Raw genomic sequence first — 14,497 nt, 5'->3', positions numbered from 1 at the left:
ATTTAAGGGAAAATTAGATGCCCTACATCCATATTGACATGTCCAGAGTTTGGAAATCGAGGCTTCTGAAGCACTAAGTCCCCTGGGGTGGAAGTTGACACCTTTGGCAAAAGGTCCCGTGATGTTAAGAGAAGCACATAGCTTCGGGTTCTTATTCTGCCAGGTTGGTTGGGTGAATTAGGGCAAGTTACTGAAATCTTTATCCAGACTTCAGGGAGGATGGGGAAAAGCTGGGGAGGGTAGTTAACCGGGAACATTGTGGATCTGGAGATCCAGACTGAGACCAGCAGGAGGTGCTGAGATGGCCCAGGCCGAGGGCATTAGCTCTGTGTTGTTCTGTAAGACCTGCCCCAGCTATGTGGCCTGGGAACCCTCTTGATGCACATGTTTTCCTGTGTCTCCTGACTTCTGTAGCTCATTAAACAGCTTGCTTCTAAGACTCTCAGAACCCCTAAAACTGAGATACCTACTATATCCTTATGTTTTTTCTATTTCCTTTACATCTCCTAGCTTGTTGAGCAGCCTCAAGTAGAGAACTCCCCAGCTGTAAAAAAGGCAGTAAGGTCTGACATGACAGCAGCCTCATTTTGTTCTCTTTCTCTCCGTTTTGAACATTTTTATGTTCAGTTTAAAAATTGATTTTAAATTTACAGATGTACCTTTTGTGAGACGAATGGCACTGTCCTACTTAAAACCTTACATGATGCCTCATTGTCAACAAGTCCAGTCAAACTCCTTGGAATGAAATCCACAATTCTCTACAGTCTTGCCCAACCTTTCCTTTCCAATGTAATCTCCTGTCACTTTCTCCCACCCTAATTGCCCTGGTTCCTTCAGAAAGCCTAGACGATGCGAAATAGTGCCAGGCCTCTGCATTTTCCCTCATGTTGCCATTCCTTCTCTCTCTCCCCTGCCTCTAAAGCATGCCTCTACCATATTCTCTTCAACATTACCTTGCTACCCCCTACTTCTCTCCTCCTTGAAAGCCCCCTGTCTTCCCTGCACCACACCCCCGGCGTCTACTTAATTTGTTCTCATGTGTGCCTACAGTCTTAAATTATTTAACTCATATATACATGCCATCTTCCCCACTGTTAGAAGTTTTAGGGCAACAGAGATGGTTCCTGCCTTTTAGACTCCTGATGTTTCCTGACCGAGAACACACATGTAGCTGTTCAACGTTGAACTAAAATACAGGAAAAGAAAGCATCCCAACCACCCCCTTTGAAGACGTGCCAACCTTAAGTTGTCTTTCCAAACCTGCCACTTCTGTCTCTTGGTCGAGCAATTTTCTATTCTTGCGTGTCCTTACTGCCTTTCGTGTTCCAGTCAGCTGATCGACATTGATAATACTGTTGTGTGTCCAGCTCATAGAGGGAAGCCAGGTTTCCAGGCATAAGCCAAGCAGAGCAGAAATCTTCCCACCATTGCTCTCAGGATGCCTGAACCTGTCACATTGAGGTTAGACTAAAATGTCAGGAAAGGAAAAAACAATGAGTGCCCGGAGGCTATGCCTACAGAGGATGAGGTCAAGAGTTAGAATCTATCTACTTACTTGTATTTTAAACAGGTAGAGCTTAAAATGGAGTTTTTGAGAAAATTGACAAAAGTATAGAACTATTTCAATAAAGTACCCCCCCCCAGATGTCTTTTAAGCTACAAATTATGTCTTAGGAGTCTTGGTTTATCTACCTCCTCAAAAGAAATCCAACTGAGTTCACTCTCCAATAATTTCCCTCAGGAAAAGGAGATGAGAAAGATTTATTACGGTAATTGAAGAACTGAAAGCACAATGACTTTTAAAGTATTAAGGAGGCTAGGAGCGCCTGGGTGGCGCAGTCGGTTAAGCGTCCGACTTCAGCCAGGTCATGATCTCGCGGTCGGTGAGTTCGAGCCCTGCGTCAGGCTCTGGGCTGATGGCTCAGAGCCTGGAGCCTGTTTCCGATTCTGTGTCTCCCTCTCTCTCTGCCCCTCCCCCGTTCATGCTCTGTCTCTCTCTGTCCCAAAAATAAATAAACGTTAAAAAAAAATAATAAAGTATTAAGGAGGCTATTCATAGCATTTTAGATCTTCCTACCAACTATTTCCAGAATATTCTAGATATTTACTAGATATTTCTAGTAGTGTACACCAGAACATAAACACACAGTGTATTCCCTTAAATTGGAAAAAAAAAATAGACTTGAAATGAATGCTGCACTTTCTTGACTGAAGAAAACCTTTAATCCCAAACTACAAAATTCTGCAGAATCATTAACACTGGGATGACCTTTGCTCCTATTCTCTCTTGGCATTCTTCAATCTTTCAAGATAGGACAAAAAGAAAAAAAAACTGTCCTAGATACGATAAGTTCATCCTGCTGAGAAATGCAAATTTTTCCCAACCAAAAACAAGACACGGATTCAACCATTCATCGATATTGGGAGATTGTGAAGATTCTTGGCTTTGGGCTAGTGTTTCCCAGAAAAAAAAAAAAAAACCAAAAGACATCAGTTTTCATTATCCTTAGCATGATTAAAACCATTCTGATTCAAAAACACTTTGAGAGGTAGTCACGCACATGATACTCAAGTCCTAAATCTCCTCTGTTCTGGGCAGACACTGGACAGCATTGCAGATATAGCCCCTGATAGAGGGTTTTTCATCGTGCGGTCAAGTTCCACTGGGTGAAATTTAGATCATCGAGAGGACTTCCAAATCTATTATTTCTATCTGATTTTTCATCTTCTGAGCATGTGATTTCTAAACATGTGGACATTGAAGGGATAGCATGCATTGGATGTTGACCTATAAACTGGACTCACAGCCCTCTCAAATAACTCCATGCCTTTAGACTTCTAACCTGTTTTCCACGCACAAGCCAAAGTGTCTCTAAAATGCAAACACGATCCTGTCGCTTTCCTATGTTAAATCCCTCAAAGGTCCTCCATTGCTCTTAGGATGAAGTCCAAATTCCTTATCTTGGCTTACAGACCCTGTGGGGTCGGACCTGGTTTCTCCCAAGTCCCTCTCTTTCCATCCATACCCCCCACCATCAGCACACATCTCTGCTTCCCAGCGATACTGAAAAGCCCCTAATTCTGTGTGGTCTTTTGGCCTCCATGAATTCTGCATTTTTTCCCGCTTACGTCTGCTCCTGCCCTCCAGACTTCTTTACTTTAGACTTGACTCCTCAACGCACACGTTTGCACAAATACACGTAAGAATGAACGCAATGATATTGTGAAGAGTAAGATTTAACCGTTAACTGTTCCACACTACAAATTCTGTAGTGATTTTACAGAATTAACACGTAACTTACAATTTTCAATGCTGTCACATTTTTGTCTTGATTTACCGCCCCCCCCACCCCACCAAGTCGGTTTCAATGTTTGACATATTATGAAGTAAGTTCTGTTTCAAATTAAAAGCAACTCCAATATGTAGAGTGCTCTGGCCATCTCTCTTGAGGTCTGCAATTGTGCCCTGATGAGATTAGATGTAATCACTCTGGCTGTCTGTGTTTGATTTGGCCTGGTCTTGACTTTGTAAAGGAGTATACAGTAACATTAATAAGACATTTAATTCACATAAGAGGTATTTAATTTTCCCATTTGCTAAATTAACAGTACAATAGATAATCTAGGAGAATGATGAAATACAGTTTACCTGCCCATTTTTTACTAAATTTTACAGTTCCTAGAGAGCCTTAGAAAAAGTATCATAGTACTTTCTGTAGTTCCACAGGAAAATAATGCATTTGGAAACATTCTCTCTCTCTCTACCTCTAAACTTTTACTTTCAACTATTGAAATTCAGGATCATACGTGGTAAGAATTCACAATTTTTGCTGGTTGTTGGTTACTGCCCAAATATCTGGCTAATGGTCTGAAGTCCTCAATTGTTTTAATGCCAAGAAACCCTAAACTTTCTATAACTTTAATCCAGGAAGCTTTTACTAAGCATTTACTATATTTCAAGGCTTTCCTTCTTGAAAGAGCCCTTATTTAAATCGACCTGCATGAGTGATTGTGTCCAGGATGTGAAGGAGTAAATGTCTAAACACTGACATTGACTCTAGGACTCTGAGTGATGAGGCTCTCTCAGGGGTGGGCTTTCCCAAATGAAACCTCCTGATGCTTTGTATGATGCTGGCACCCTTTCCTGCTGCTTGCCCCTCAGAAGCTGCATGGTCGTGCCCAGATAGGTGGGGTCCTGTGTCATACAGTGGTGTTGTAGAATACCACTAGGATAGGTCTGGAAAATGAGGGACTTGTGATAGTAAGTTCTTAAAGAGTTCCCTAAATCAAGGTTTTTATAGCCAAGGTTCGTCTCTCCAGTCATGGTTTACCCATGATTCCCATTTCCAGCAACCCAAGCGTTCCTGTGGTGAGTTCTGCAAGACTTCTTAGGAGTCGTTGCTGGAGCTGTGCACGGGATCAGGGCTGAGGTTGGGGTGGGGCGGTCTTGAGAGGTCACCCACGGCCCTGTACCCTGGAAAATCTTACAGCCAAAGGGCAGGGACTGGGCCTGTGCCTCCTACCCTGCCTTTGTAGCAGCACTCGACGCTGAATCCGAGAATGAAGCAGGAAGTTTTTCAAAACGGACGAGTTTATCCTCACCAAACTGGTCCTTTTTATTGCTTGAGAGCAAAGTCGAAAATGAGATGAGACCAAACTCAACAATTTATACATTTAAGGGACCAGAGCAAATGAGAGCGCGAAGATTTGGTAGAAAATAAGATCCCTCCCAGACATAGTATCAAAAACGTGGGCAATCTGCCCCAAAACAAGTCAGCAGCGCAGGTATGGTGCTGGGGCCCTGCAAAAAGAGTCTGGGGACATTGGGAGAAAAAGAATGGGCAGCACTTGGCTTCTGATGAGGAAAGATGGGTGGAAGACGCGAAAATAAAAAACAGTTGGAGCGTGACTTCTTAGGTGTGCTCATTATCATCCGTGAGGCCAGCCGTCCCTCTGTACTAGAAAGGAGCAGTTGCTTGTAACTCACCTGCCTTCCATATGGGGGGTGGGGATGGGAGTGGAGAGGCTGTCCGTCGGATCCCTCAGACCCCTCCAAGCCCAAGCCTGGTATGCTGTGGTGCAGGGAGAGCTGTGAGCTACCGGAGAGGGTATCCCACTCGAGCCACACCAGCTCTACATGGGAGCCATGTGACAGAGAGGCTGACCTCTGGGAGGAAGGGGAGGGCCGGGAAGGAAGGATGAAGGATGTACCCTACGGGATACTGGGGCATCCTTAACAGCCTTCCCTCGACCTCAGCAGTGCTTCTACGAGTATCGGTTTTATAAATACTCGTTAAGCTGCATGTTATTTAGGCACTTTTCTGCATGTTTTATTTTACAACATTAAAAATGTTAAAGAACAGGGTGCAAGAACACAAAAGCAAGCCTCTTCCTGGCATCTTAGTCACTGTAGGACTTTGGGCAGTAAAAATAAGAATAAAAACTCTTGAATGCTCGTTATATCCTTGTACTAAACCTGCATTATGCAACAGTCCCATAGGTTAGATACTATTGTGCCCATTCTACAGATGAAGCTACCTTAGCAAGGAAGGAGTCTGCCCAAAACTATACCCGCCTTGAGAGGCAGGGCCGGGTTTAGACACAAGGTCCTCTTACCGGTCTACCTAGAGCCCACTGTCCTGCCGGGTCACAGGACTATGTCCACCTTGGTGCTGGCACAGCTACTCGAATGACACCGTGAGGTCATGCTATTCCTGGAGATGAATGCGGAGGAAGGTTATTTTATGAGATCGTAATTTGAAGATGCGGTATTTGACAGCCTGCTTTAAAGAATGTGCTGGCGAGATACGCATAATGTGATTATTTTCGTTGCTTTGAAGAGTGTGTTTTGATTCAACATGTTTCTGCTGGGGTGTACACGGAAAATGGCTGGAAGGGCTTAAATACTTCCAAGGAGTTTTACTTTTGTTAAATGGCATATCACAATACGAGTACATGTTTGACTTTCTCTGTAGCTCCTGGTTTGGTCTCTGGCTGTGCGTGATAGACCAGTCAACCCCTCAGGACCCTATACAGTAGTCCTTCTGCCCCTAAGGAGCAGTAATTTGGACAGTCACTGGGTTCTGGTGACGCTGGAGAGCCACACAGCTGGTGGAACACAGACCCACGCTCCCTGGAAAAATGACTGAGCACACGGGGACCAAGGAGTGTTGAACCATTTCTTCAACTGCTGGCTCCCACTCCACAGACCGGGGCAGTATACCTGGGCGTGCGGTTGAGGTCCAGGACTTTGGGGACATGGGTGACTGTCACTGACTCTGTGTTTGAGCCAAGGCCATGGGTCCTGGTCTCTGTGGGTCCTGGAAATTGTTACTCCACAGTGTCCCATCTGGTTCCCCCAAACCCCTATGCTCATAACCCTGATACTATAATGCCATCACCATGCTTCCCAAAAAAAGAGGGGTGCATAGGTCTGGATATAAATGGCAGAAAGTTGAGGGATACACAAGCCGCTCAATAAAATGCGCGTTACGTGCCTGAAGTATTCAATTAAATATGATTAAAGTTGCAGGATCGTCCCCATAGCCTGATTCTAAGAGACCCCTGTGTATCTGAGCCTTGTTCAAGTTCACAGCTCTAAGATTAGGAAAGGTTCAGGCTGTGTTGGCCTGAAGAGGCTGAGGGTGATATGTCAGGAGAGTGTTCATGCCCAAATGTGCTGCGCTGGCCCCTCATATTGTCCCTGGTGTGGCACGAGAGCAGTGGTGTGCACCTTGCGGAAGGACAGGCTCCCAGTCTACAAGGCCCGGCCTGAGGGGAACAGTGTTCAAAGGGCTGTGTATCTGCTTCCGCGAGCCAACCTGGGACCTGGACGCTCAGACCTCCCATCTGTCACTGGGGGGTGTAGCTCTTCTCTCTGCTGTCTACCCTGTTTGCCCAGACTAATTTATCCTTTAGAGAAGCAGATCTTGTTTGGTAGGCCTACGCCCGGTCTATCAACCTGGACCTATTATTGCCATTTGTCAATATGGCAGAGGGTGGGGGCGGGGAATACAAATATAAACATGAGGATAGTGAGTAGCAAGGACAAAATTGCCTGAACGTTCCGACGAAACTGCAACATTTCAGAAACCGACGGAATCAATGTCTTGGGGCGGCTTTGGGCTGGCCTAGCGTAAGATCTGGGCAGGTGTGATCACTACCAGGGGAGGTGGGATAATATAAATTCATTCTCCTCTGCCCTTAGCAACATTTGTTGGCTTGCAGAGCGGATTCCCAGAGGCTGACTCCCAGGAGTGAGTGATCGGGACAAGCTCTCTGTGGGCTACAGGGCGGCACACGACTGAGAGTTGTGGGTATAGTGTTGTCACGGAGCTCAGGCTAGGAACTGCGGCCTCCGCCACCTCCCGTGCCCTCTCTGGCAAATCACATCTCGGCGCCTCCTTTTCCTCCTCGGAGGAGACGACGACGGCAAGGAGAGGACCTACCTCTCAGAGTTGTTGTGAAGATTAAACGGGTTAACTTGCGCGAGGCTCTTAGGAAGTGGCAGGGAGCAAGCACCCAGTAAACGTAAGCTGGCAGCAATGGCAGGAGGCCCAGGAGCAGCAGAAGGAGGAGGAGGACTGTCAGGGAAAAGCAGCCATCCTTTCCAGAGATCTCAGCCTGGTGCTCAAGGAAGCCAGCTACTTTGGCGAGAGTTTCCCCTCTGACGTCGATCCTCCCATTTGCCCATCGGTGGTTTGTAGCCTTATCGTCTACACTCTTAAACCCTTGAACAGTTGCAGGCACTTGTTGAGAAGAACCCCCGTCGGCTCCCGTGGGCCACATGATATTCTCTTCCTACCTCTCCTTTCTCTTCTTCGTGGAAGCACGTGATTTCCATACTCAAGATTTCCAGGGGGACAGAGAGCAAAGGTCACACCACAAGGGGAAAACCCTGGCCTCTGGGTGCCACGGGATCTCATTTTCCGTTACGTTCCCTTTCATCCAGATCCGTACCTCGCGGGCTTTTTCAGTGCTAACCCGGAGAGAGAGAGAGGGAAGGAGGGGGAGAGAGAAGAACCTCAGCTTTTCGATTGGCTCCTGAACTGTTTTCCTTAGATGCTGGACAGAGGCTACCTTGTTCTGGTTCAACAGTGTAACTAAGCAGTGATGGGTAAAGGAAAATACATTCCTCCCCACATGTTATTTCACATATGCTTTTCAAGCACACTCCTCCTTCAAGATGTTAGTGTAAACCATCAGCAGCAGGAAAGGACTGGGGTGCAGGACAACACTGGCCCACTCAGGCTTCTGGTTTTCAGCGCTGGGACCCTCCCTCACCTCAGGAGTCAGGCCATTGCCTCAGCAGTGAGACTGGGTGTGACCCAAAGCACTTCACAAAGACAAGTGACCTCAGAGAGCTGAGGGGAAAAGATTGTCTTCCTGCCTTTTGAGTTTCAAAAGCCTAGACCTTTATGGGAATAAAAAGGCCTTTGGCTTTAAAAGATTTGGGAGACCGTTGGGTGGGTGACAGCAAGACTCCTCCTTCTCCTCCACAGCCCATTGATGGAAGACTCCTCCCACTGGGGTGGAAGAGAGAGGGACCATGCAAAGGCTGATATTTGCAGGTCTCTGGAAGAGATCCTGCTCTCCAGGTGGAGTCCTGGGAGGTCTGTGCCATAGTTTCCAGGAAAATCCCTAGAAAAAATGGCCAGACTCCTAAAAATAGATGAATAAGGGAGGGGTATCTAGGAAGATGAGGCCTTAGATGGCCTCTAGAAACTTCAGTGCAGTTAGACTAGCTGAAAACCTGAAGCTGGTCCCTTTGTGTTGGAGACATGGTATATCACTCAGAAGATGGGAACATTCCTGCAGCGTCCTGTGTGGTCCAACAACTGTGGGCCTAGTGCAACAACGGACATCACAGTGGGCAATGTGTAGACAAGTGACCCTTTTGTAAAGCCCTGGAATTAGGACCCCGAGCCCAAAGTGTGAGGACCCCTAATTGGGCCACGATTATTTTTCCCACTTCCCCACCAGTTTGACAGCTTCAGAGATATGTTTCTGAGATACCAGGACAGTTAGATAGTGATGCATCCTAAAAGAATACAAAATCGTGTGTACATCATTGAGTCTGTGTTATCACTGCTGATGGCATCTCTTCAGATGAAGTATCTGTAAACCTATAGAATATAAGTACAATCAGTTGAGGGTTGATTATCCTGAGGGCTTATCCCACGTTCGGGGTGGCACTGCCCATACGGTGGTGAGACAGTGAGTAGACACAACCACCGCCAAGCTGAGGAACCTCTTAGGCCCTCTGCTTCCCCGTGGGGTGAGGAGAAAGTCAACTAACGTTCCCAGATTTTCAAGGAGATGTTGAAATTCCGAGAGAGGAGAGTGACCAAAAGGGGCCTGGGTCTAGAGAGGAAGTTACAGAGGGCAATGGTAAGGTTGTCAGCAGGTGTCAAGAGAGCCATAACCTGACGGATCCCAGGATCGGACCTGTGACACCCAGGCCACTGGCATGTCCAACAGAAACTGCAGGGGCAGCCAGCCATGCTCGCTGGGGATAAGATACCCCTTTCCTAATGCCAGAAAGTACATTATTCCCCTTCCCCTCAGTCACTTCATGTCACCTCCAAAAAGAAAGGCAGGGGAGAGTGGAGAGAGAGAAAAGAAACGCTGGGAAACAGAACATTTACCTCACCATGGAAAGCTCTGAACTTGACAGTGGTTGAGAAAGCAGCATTTGAGTATATGTGAAAAAAAATGCCTGGATTCGACCGAATGCCAAAATGGGAAAGAATGAGTTAGCTGTTGTCAAGGCCAAAGTTGAATTCCGCATTTGAAAGAATTGTCACATTTGCTCGCATTCAAGTTCACAGTGGCCCGGTGTAGACTTGCATTACGTGTCCCAGGAGAGTACAAGAAAAGTAGAATTGCAAGAGTATCCTAGAAGAACAAAGTGGGAAAGCAGCAAGAAGTTCTAGTCATGGCCTGGCATGTACTGCGAGAGGGGTTATAGCAGAGAAACATTGCTCTTAAGCCAGAAAGCCACCTATTGGGATTCATTTCACTTTAGAAAATTCACAAAGGTAGCAATGCAGGAAGAGCAGAAGTGTGATGTTAGGGGTAGGAAGCCAGAAGGGTAGCTTGACATTTACCAGTCCAGGAGATAGAAGGGCAAAGTTGAGAAGAAGGGATGGATTTCAAGGAGATTTGGGAGGTAAAAAGTAAGAGAACTTGGTGTTTGATGCTTGGCTGAGGAGAGGGTGAAGGAGGGTGCAGGATCCAGGGTCGCTTGTAGCCAGCTCCTTTGGACAATTAATGTGCCTGAGAGTAGCATTTGCTAGTTTTACCAGGGAAGGCAGGGGCTGAGAGGACAGCAGTTTTGGTGGTGAGGAGAAATAAGGAAGGTACTGAACTTGAAGCACCTGTGAAACATTCACTGGGCTAGGTCTGCTAGTCGGGAAGTGTCCACAGAGATCTAGAAAGGAATAAGTATTTGGGAGGCTCCAACATACAGATGGTAGCTGAAGTCATGCTATGTGTGAGATTGCCCAGAGGCCAGGCATAGAGTGAAAAGAGAAAAAGGGCCCAGAGGCAGAGGATAGGGAGGACGGGTGTTGGTCAGAGTAAGAGGAGCCCCTGGTGAGCTCTGGCCATGAGCAGCCAGAGGGCTGGGAAGTGAGCCGAGAGAGAATAGGTTCAGGGAAATGAATGGAGGAGTGGCCAGTTGGGTCAGATTCCCAGAGGAGTCTGGTAAGCTGGCAGCTTTAGAGTCAAAAGTCTCTGAGTTCCAGCGTTTCTGCATTTCCTCTCTCTTCTATGGTTGCATGATTCTAGATGAGCTCAGGGTTGTTGTAGACTGCCTTACTGAACCGCCAGCCAAGATGGGATTTTGTTTTTGTTTTTCTCCTACTGTTTCCCTGATTTTGATAAGAACAGATAAATAAACCTGACAGTGACTGTAGAATGGCAAGAACTATGTGGGGGGCAACTCCAGCCTTCTGGGCAGACCCCAGCCCTGCTGTTCCTGTGAGACTTTCCCTTTTTCAGCATCTCCTTTGAACTCTAGGTGCTGTAATCTCCCAAGAGTCACTTAAACATTTTACAGGACTATGGCCAACATACAAAATTGTCTAAGTAGCCTGAGAATTATTCCAGGGCTACAGTGTACCCTTTTCTTATAGTGGACCCCAGACAGGATAGATCCACACTTTGGATTGTTTCCAAACCTTCTCCGTGGCCATTCCTCTCCATAGGAGTTGGATAGCACTCAGTGCTAATCTTACTCTGGTTTCTAGACTTGTATAAATCTCTGTCCCCTTTTTATCCTACCGCATGGGTCACTTGAAGTATGCCCAATCACTTTGGGGTTTTTTGCTCACAAATGGAAACAAAATGGAATAATGAAACTCCCCCCCCCCCCCATGCATTTCTCCTCTGAGATAGGTATTTGGAAAGGTCTCCAAGGTTTCCACCCTCTGCTGGTCTCCTCCAGTCCTACTCAGATGTAGACAGGAGACCCCCAAGCTGTGGGTTCAGCTCCATACCATTCCTGATCACTTCAGCTCCCTAAACATGGTATTTGATGTGTGTCCAGTGCATTCTGGGATACCCAATTGGTCCACTAAGTCTTACTTTAATCCCAGCATGGTGACCTGTCTACATCTTATTTTCCTGCTGTGCTATAATTAGCTATACACTAGGATGGGAATTTGTGCCAACCAAATTTGTACTCCCCTTGTCCCATAGCCTCACCTATTCATAGCCACCTCCTTTTTATTCTCAAGGGACTCTCAAGAGGTATTGAGCCCAGCACGCCTCTCCTATATATCATCTAATGGTTTATCCATTCAACAAACATTTTTGTGCCAGATACTGGACTATAATGAATTAAAACTCAGTCTTTGCCCTCATGGGACTTGCAGCCTCCCCAGGTATACAGACAAGAGAATTGATATGACAATGCCATGATAAATGCTAGGTTGTGGTGGAAAAGGTGCATAACCTGGCAGTCAAAGTCAAGAAGTTTTCTCTTGAAGGTATCTATGTTGAATAGTGAAGAATTGTAAGGTCAAAGGGGAAGAGAAAGCAGGGAATGGCATTCCAAGAGGAATAGACACCAGGTTGAGGAAGTCCGCATGATCCAACAGAAGAACCCAGGTTTTAGGCTGTGTGATAACCTGGGGTTAGAGCAGAGATCAGGGGCACATGGTGAAAGCCTGGGCCTGTCAGAAGAATCTTGGACTTTATCCAGTAGGTAATGAGGAATGGTGAAAAAAGATTTATCAGTGGAATAACAGGATGAGGCTATCTTCTAGAAGATCTTTGGAAGGCCCTGACTTCCTTTAATCAATGGGCATGGGCAGGGAAGAGCATGCTGTGGAGAGGACCGTCAAATCATCTCTCTGGAATGTCATGACATGGACATCATTTTTTTCAAAAAAGAAATGTACCTGCACATGTGGAAGAGATTAGATTTTGGATGCTTAGACTTGAACATGAAGTAGCTAGTTTTCATTCTCCTAGTTGGAAATGGCGTGTGTTCTGATTTATTTTTGCTAGTCACTGGTGCTGTCCTTCATCTCGAAATATTTATATGCATCCCTTGATAAGCCTTCTGCAAATCCTCATTACGGAAATCTAATGGTCATTGATTTCTTACTTTGAAATTTTCCAGTTTTTGACGCTGACTCGGGCCTCGGATGGATTGGGACAAATCCATCTTACACTGCCATAGGGGCAGTACCCAGGAAAAGAATACCAGAAATCTCAATCCACCTTGAACCCCAGCTTTGTGCATTTGGTAGAGGGTTGTGAGGATGTTTACGGTGGCTTGAGCGAACCCTTATTTAGTAATGGGACTGCTTTCCTCAGCTGCCCATGCCATATCCTTCATCAGGAAACACTTCTCCCCACAACATGGTAGAGATCAATGCTGAACCTATGATGCACTGGGTCTTGTAGGACATGCTAGGTACAGGGACGAGCATGTAAGGAGCTACTGTCAAAGAAGCAGCCCTTGGCAGAGCATCAGAGGGGGGATGTCCCTGAATGTTAAAACACACATTTGGTTGGTCTCCCAAATAAACCTGTTCTGTGAGGTGGAAGAACCACTTCAACTGGAGGAGGTGATACAGAAAGCCCCAAGCTCAAGCTCAAGTGGTTTGTGAAAAAGAAATACGTCCATATTCCCATCCCCTGGCAGAAGATGTTAAAGACCGTTTCTTTAAAAGTGATACTTCATGGGGCACCTGGGTGGCGCAGTCGGTTGAGCGTCCGACTTCAGCCAGGTCACGATCTCGCGGTCCGTGAGTTCAAGCCCCACGTCGGGCTCTGGGCTGATGGCTCAGAGCCTGGAGCCTGTTTCCGATTCTGTGTCTCCCTCTCTCTCTGCCCCTCCCCCGTTCATGCTCTGTCTCTCTCTGTCCCAAAAATAAATAAACGTTGAAAAAAAAAAATTAAAAAAAAAAAGTGATACTTCAAACGTCTATCGTTTTTAAGAACTGAAGCCTCAACCCTTGAAGGTGGTGTGGAACAAGAAAGTATTCAATAGGATGAAAATAAATGAAGCACAACAAAGCATTTCAGCCTTCAGTGATAACCTTGGGCAAATCCAGACCACTCAGTTCTGACACTCCTCTCCCGCTAAGCCATGTGGAATCAACAGTAAAGAGTTCTCTCGCAAAAGTCTAGGAATGCCATTGGGCAAACCAACTGCAAAAGAAGTTTTTATCTAAATCTGAAAGAGGTGAAACAAATGGAAGAAACCAATGATTCTCTTTTTTTTTTTTTTTTTTTTCAACGTTTATTTTTATTTTTGGGGACAGAGAGAGACAGAGCATGAACGGGGGAGGGGCAGCAAGAGAGGGAGACACAGAATCGGAAACAGGCTCCAGGCTCTGAGCCATCAGCCCAGAGCCCGATGCGGGGCTCCAACTCCCGGACCGCGAGATCGTGACCTGGCTGAAGTCGGACGCTTAACCGACTGCGCCACCCAGGCGCCCCTGATTCTCTTTTGTTTGATGAAAATGAACACCCTTTACGGATATTCATGAAACTATTAGATGTGACAGCACGGTCCTTTGGACGACAGCGAAGGCGTGGAAAGACTTTAGCAGCCTGAGGTTAGCCAACTAGGACAACAATTCCGCTTGTGTGCTCCTGGGGACGATCACTAGAACCTGTGATGGCACTAGCCAGAAGATTTCACATGCCATTAACAAAGAGTTAAGAAGCACGCCTGACAGGGGAGGAAGGCTGAGTGGCACTGACTCGCCACCTGAGGAAATGCCCGCATGCTGGATAGTGGTGGTACCGCTGGGGGACATGGTGAGAAGGAAAGGAGGTGGTTCAGGAGCGGGGGAGAGGTGGAGGAGAATGATGGGAAAGGATGGGATTTGCAAAGACGAGGGAAGGGTGTGGCAGAAGGAGAGCTTCTGAGGGTAGCAGAGTGGAGGCCATGGTGGAAGTGAGGACTATTGAGGTGCATTTGGAGAAGGTGGAGGTGATGGTGAATATATAATTGTTTGAAAAAGAACTTCAC

This window comes from Leopardus geoffroyi, chromosome A1 (genome assembly GCF_018350155.1).
Source record: "Leopardus geoffroyi isolate Oge1 chromosome A1, O.geoffroyi_Oge1_pat1.0, whole genome shotgun sequence".
In the NCBI taxonomy this organism is placed as follows: Eukaryota; Metazoa; Chordata; class Mammalia; order Carnivora; family Felidae; genus Leopardus; species Leopardus geoffroyi.
This window is presented reverse-complemented; position numbering follows the sequence as displayed.